This window comes from Hyaena hyaena, unplaced genomic scaffold (genome assembly GCF_003009895.1).
Source record: "Hyaena hyaena isolate Hyena2069 unplaced genomic scaffold, ASM300989v1 scaffold_238, whole genome shotgun sequence".
Lineage (NCBI taxonomy): Eukaryota > Metazoa > Chordata > Mammalia > Carnivora > Hyaenidae > Hyaena > Hyaena hyaena.
This window is the reverse complement of record NW_024080870.1, coordinates 286,303-292,561: the sequence shown is the minus strand read 5'-3', so window position 1 is coordinate 292,561 and position 6,259 is coordinate 286,303. Positions and strand designations below refer to the sequence as shown.

The window sequence follows — 6,259 nt, the reverse complement described above, 5'->3', positions numbered from 1 at the left end:
TAGCTCAGAAAGTCTTAAAAGCAGGCATTTGGCTATCTCTGGATCCGCCCTTTAACCCTTATGACCCCATCATACTCTTCTCAAAGTTCTGCAATCACACCCATTGGCATTCTCGTAACCTCCCCAGCCTGAAGGGCTGTGATTGTCTCATCAGACGGGTTCTACTAAATATGGGACTCCAATACATTCAGAAGCACCAGCTTCTGTTTCGCACGCCATGTCCATTTGACAAGAGTGAAGTGGATTAATTAACGTGGTGGGTCTATCTTCTACCCAGCTGTCTTGTGCTGCAATGGAGAGCAAGAAAAATCCATTAGATTATAGTGTGAGATAGCTGAAAGAAAGTTTAGATTAAGTTTATCTCTTGAGGCAATTTTATTAGATAGATTAAGTTTCTGTTCATCTCTCCAAAGACCGTAGTAATAACCAGTGTCATGACTTTCAAATCCTTCGACTGCAGAGGGTAATCAAACATGGTTGTCTTTTTATCCCGTCTTTTACTTCTTAGTATTCCACAATCCTGCCTCGTCCATCTGTCAAAGGGATAGTGGTAAGGGGATCAGTGTTGACAAGTGATAGTACAAATTATGTAATGCTGATGACATTTCACTGTCTCCTTCTGATCCGCTATTCCTCCTCTCAATCACTCCTTATTCTATAAAAAGCACTGAAAGAGAAAGGCAGCTGTGGAAGCTATTGGCTCAAGTCTCTGAGCCTCAGGGGCAAAACGGGGTGAATTTGAAGTGTACAGAAGGCTTCTGAATTAGACTTGGGGCTTGGAAAGATGGCCTGACTGACAGAACGGGAAATTGAGGTCATCTTCCTACAACAGGACTTTGGCAGCCGCCACCCGGGACCGCATTTGGTCATGCTGTGGTCCCATGAAAAACTTGACGTGTCAGGCCCATGGTGGCGATGGGCTTTCTGTTCCAAGAATATGCCCTCTGACTTCTCCTCTGCGGGGGAATTCCACTCTTCCTTTTGGGCACTCAGTACAGTGTGATTCTTAAAAACATTTTTTAAATGTTTATTTTTTAGAGAGAGAGAGAAAAAGAGAGAGAGAGAGAGAGTGAGCAGGGGAGGGGCAGGGCGAGGGGTACAGAGAATCTGAAGCAGCTCCAGGCTCTGAGCTCTCAGCACAGAGCCCATCGTGGGGTTTGAACCCACAAACCGTGGGGCCATGACCTGAGCCAATGTCTAGCGCTTAACCCACTGAGCCACCCAGGCGCCCCGATACAGGGTAATTTAAAAGGAAGAATGAGCTGGTTCTGTAGGAGCAGAAAACAAGGGTAGCAGGAACAGACACAAGAAGTACTCTTTTTCCTGGGGTGGGGAATATGAAGTTAGGGGTCTGGACACAATGGTAACAAGGGACCAAATAATAAGACTCAGGTTTAAAGTCTGACAGATGAGCCTTTTTGCAGACACGACCTCAGTCCTCTCTCATAAAGCCTCCATTCATTTGGAAGAATCTCTGTGAGGATGATACTCCCAGACTCCATCTCCCTAAACAGACCTAAAGAAGAATGGCCATTCACGTACTTACCAACTAGGAGAATTCATGAATCTTTATGAAAACCTGTCTTGTGTAGTCATATTTGGTCTGGGACTTACCTGAGGAGTCCTATGATATGACACACGGCAGGAGATTAGTTAACGATTTTGTGATTCTTTCAGCTAAGTAGACTTTGTTTCCAGTCCTGGAGTTCCAGAGTGGTGGGTGACTGCAGCAAGGTTTGATAGCAGACTCATTTGTTTCAGAAACATTTATTAATCACATACTATGTACTAGGTGCTTTTCTGGGCACATAAAGAGTCTCGATGGTCAGCAGTTTGTCAGTTCGTGGAGGGAAGTAGCCCTGTTACCCTCAATGTTGGTATGTCCGTGACCTGCCATGGTATCTGGAACAAAACAGGCCATCATACAGTGGTTCTTGAATGAATGAACCGGCGAATGCATACCAACCCCTAGTCTCCTTCCCAACCACCAGCCTTGAGTTCCTGAGAGGCTGTCTTTACTGGAAAAGTTTCTCAAGGCTGGGGAAAACCCTATCATTCACGAACATCAGTCAAGGCCAGGAGGCAGAAAATGGATTCAAGACCACATTTCACCATGAAGTATTCTTTAGAATGTAAAATAAAAACAAATAGAATTTTATTAATCTGCTTTTGCCTACAGCCCGGAAAAGCCCTTGTGTCAAAAATACCCGCCTCTAAATTATGCTTTGTCTTTCCATTATAAATTTTATTAACCACTCTTTTATTAGCAGTCTTATTACAGTTGATCTGCACATGAATGGAAACAATTTACAAATGATCAGGGCTGGATTAGAGAAACCATAAACTCAATGCAAATTGTTACAAATTATTTACTGGCTTAGCACAAATCTGCATTTAGATGGAGGAAGTCAATCAGAAAGGTACCTTCAGGTATTCTTCACAAGATAGGATTGTGAAGATATTGCAGACTGGCACGCATCGTGCAGAATAGAAATGAAAATAAATAGATTCATTTGTCAAATACACATAGATGTGAGGCTCCTCGATCAGAACTTTGGAGTGCTGGATATCTGGGAAAACTGAAGAGGGGTAGGAAGTTGGGGGTGGGGGAAGGTACTTTAAAGTGGGCTTACTCTAAATATAAGGTCAAGAATCAGAGAAAAGGAGATTTCAGAAACAGAAAAACAAAACAAAACAGAAACATTGACCCAGCACCTCCTAGAAGCTGACAGAATATTCCTCGTGTTTCCTCCCATTAATCTTCCAGTCACTCTTTAAAATGGGGAGGACCATACCTGTAGTTTGTCAGTTGAAGTTTTGTAACTCGGCCAAAGTCACACAGCCATCAGGACTTGGATCTTAAAACTCCATGCCTACATCTTGGGATTCATCAGTGGAAGTATTGCCTTTGTTTTTGGCGCCGGTCTTTGGGGGGAAGGATGGTGGTGGTTGGGGGCCCTTGGGCATAGCTCTGGAGTCCTTACTCTCTGCCAGCACTGTAAGACTTGGACTCATTTCTCTTGTACCTTGACTCTCCTTTACGAGAAGGACGATGTGAGGAGATTCATGATTTCATGCCAAGAACATGTGGTCAAACATTTGGGAGCGTGAGTGCCTCTATCCAACTTGCTGTGTGACCTGAGACAGTTTTTAACTCCTTCTGGGACCCTATTTATTCAGGGGGATAGAATTAGGTTTCTTTGAATTTTCTGAAAGTTCACTGAACTTAAGCTCATGGCCAGAAGACATGAATACTAGTGTGTATCCTCTGCAGACTCACATCATCCCTTGGCAAGGGGGAAACTGGGCAAAAGCAGAGTTCCTGTCCCTTATTACCACCTATTGTGGATGCGTTGCTTATTTCCCTTTTCTAGTATTTCAGTTTTCCTCCTTCAGTCAAAGCTGCTTTTAGGTTATTTTTCATTTGCAGTAACTCTTCTCCCATGGATATTTGGCTTTTAATGGAGAGTAGTCTTCATCTAAGGGATGAAACCCTTAGTGGTAGACATTTCAGGTCTCTTCATTAGATGGGAAGTTTTGGAGGACTCAGGGACTTCTCAGGATGCCGAAAATGCAGCTATGAATGCAGTAATTTATTCCTTTAGATCCCATGGCTAGTATGGTGGAGCTGTAGGGGTGGGGGTGGGGTGAGGATGGGGGCCATACCACTTTCCTTCTTCCCTGGAGGAAATTTTATCTGCCCTCCTTGTGGTCATTTCGTGGGTCAATGACAAGTGTAAATAGTACTAAAAGGGATACTCCCCCATCTTCTTACCAGCTAGGGGACCCATATCACTTCATATGAAGCATGAGCATAATTGTATTAATGGTAACAAGAGCCACATCGATTAGATGCTAACCACAGGCCAGCATGAGCTCATAGTTTACATGCTTTATTTTATTGAATGCTCATGAAAGCTCTATGATCTGGGATTATGTTTTCATCCCCTCTTACAGATAAGAAAGTAGAGATTTTGTTGGGGAGGGGGAGGATTTATTTAATCACATAGGGAATTAGAAAAGATGGGACTCCGTCTCAGTTCATTCTACCTCCAAACTCTACATCCTTAATCAATAAACTATACTAATCTCATGAGTTTGAAATATATGGGACTGGACCAGCCGTACTTCATAGATCTTTTCCATCTCAAAGATATAACTAATAAATTCCTAGAGTTGGCGATTCTTTTGAGAGCTTCTGGCCCAACACCCTCTGTTACAGGTAAGGAAACAGGGGCAATTAGGAATTTTTAGAAACACGTATGAAGATAAGGACATTGGAAATGGCATTGGAAGCAACTGGGCACTGGGCAGGCAGAAAATGTTGACTTTTTCTCCTCTTATCCAGATCCTCCACACCCAATTAAGGATGTTGTGCACTTCACAACTCTACTGGGTGCCATTTGCATGGACCGCATGGTGATACACTGTCCCTCTTTTTTTCAGTTCCCCTTCCCTGTCATGTATGACCAGCACATTTTCTTATCTTCTTATGATTTTATTTCGCAGCTATTTCTAAGAAAGAAGAGAGCTTGCATCCGTCTTTCTTTTCCTTTTTCTTTTTCCTGAAAGAGAAGCCTGCAGCTTGCAGAGACTTGGATTGCTGGCATCGCTGACTTTGGAGGTTGCCGGCTAATCAATCAGGAGCTGCATTGTGAATGCCTGGCATGGATTTTCTTTTTTCTTTTCATCCTTTGTGCGCGCTGTGCGTGCATGCGCGTGCATGTGCATACCACTTTGGTGCCTTCCCACCAGCAAAGGACTCCGGAGCTGGATGTAATTAAACAGCAGCCGCGTACTGTATTCAGGCTTGCTTTGCACGCAGATCTTCCCCCTCGCTCCACTTACAGATGCCCCACCAGCCCTGTGCTCTGCCTTCATTAAACAGCCTGCTGACTGGTCTCCCCAGGACGGGGATCTGGGGTCTGGGGCTCACGAGGGAAGTGCACACCGCTGTTAGCAAGCCTCCAGGCCGCAGCGTGCAGTGAGCTGAGTCAACAGCACTTCTGCGGAGACTCGTGGCCATGACACCGGTGACCGAGGCTCTGTGCCTCTTGGAATGCTCAGCCAGAGTCCTCAGGAGTTGAATTCGGATAAAACTGGAAGGTAAACTAATTATAGTGGGGCCGTTTGTGCTTCTGTGGTTTACCTTATGTCAGCGTTTCCAGGTTAAACTGCCTTCTTCAGGGATTTCAGAATCTGCTTTAAACGTCTCTTTCCACTACTGTTCACCCTGCTTCCTAATCTAGTTCCATTACAGGTTCTGATATTTATTTTTTTTTTAATTTTTTAATGTTTTATTTATTTCTAGGAGAGAGAGAGAGAGAGACAGCGTGAGCAGGGGAGGGTCAGAGAGAGAGGGAGTCACAGACTGAAACAGGCTCCAGGCTCTGAGCTGGCAGTCAGCGCAGAGCCCGACGCGGGGCTCGAACCCACGAACCGCGAGATCATGACCTGAGCGAACCGACTAAGCCACCCAGGCGCCCCTACAGGTTCTGATATTTAGACAAATGGACTTGATCACCACCCTTATGGTGGCTCAGGTGCAGATGTGTTTTATATGCACACACGCATGCGCACACTCACAAAAAAGCAAATGCACGTGGACGCCGTTTCATTCAAGATGGCTGCGGTTGTGACACAAACTCACATCAAACGGGCCAAAGGAAATGTACATAGATCGGCATCTGTGTCATCCCTGGGACTCCAGTGCGTTGTGAGGACTTTGTCGCTCTGACCCTGCATTTCTCAAACGGGCTCGTCTCGGCCACACATCATTCCTCACAAGGGGAACCTCCCCATGGTAAGCAAGATGGCTGCCAGGAGCTGTGAGGCAGAAAGCGCCCATCTCTCGGATTAACGTCAGGGGGTAACGATTGGTCCTGCCCGGGGTCACGTGCCCAGCCCTGAGCCAATCATAATAGCTGTGGGAGGGATTGGGGCCTGGCTGGCCTGTGTCACAGAGCCACGGAGTGTGATTGACAGCCCAGGTCATGTGCCCATCCCTGAGCCAATCACAACGACTGTGGGAGGGATCAGGGATTGGCAGTCAGGGTCAGACACCGAGAGAGGGAGATTGACGGCCGTGTCAGGACCGCACGCAGTGGAGAACCTGCACTCTGTTGCTTCCTGGTGGTGTGGCTGGGCAATGCCCTTCACTGCCCTGCTCTGTTCCTCCAACCGTGGACGGAGTGGCATATCATTCATCTCACAGGGACTATTAAGGATGAAATGAAATAATAATACCTATAATGACCAG

The 6,259-nt window shown here is 45.7% G+C and overlaps 1 long non-coding RNA gene across 1 annotated transcript; it reads right to left on the bottom strand.

The window, feature by feature from the left end:
* Window positions 1-356: 356 nt before the first annotated feature.
* Window positions 357-5,825, bottom strand: LOC120239844. The gene is made up of 3 exons (XR_005530524.1): window positions 5,651-5,825; window positions 1,615-1,902; window positions 357-533 (listed from the first exon to the last, which is right to left on the bottom strand). It is a non-coding gene; the product is annotated as an uncharacterized LOC120239844 (long non-coding RNA).
* Window positions 5,826-6,259: the final 434 nt, after the last annotated feature.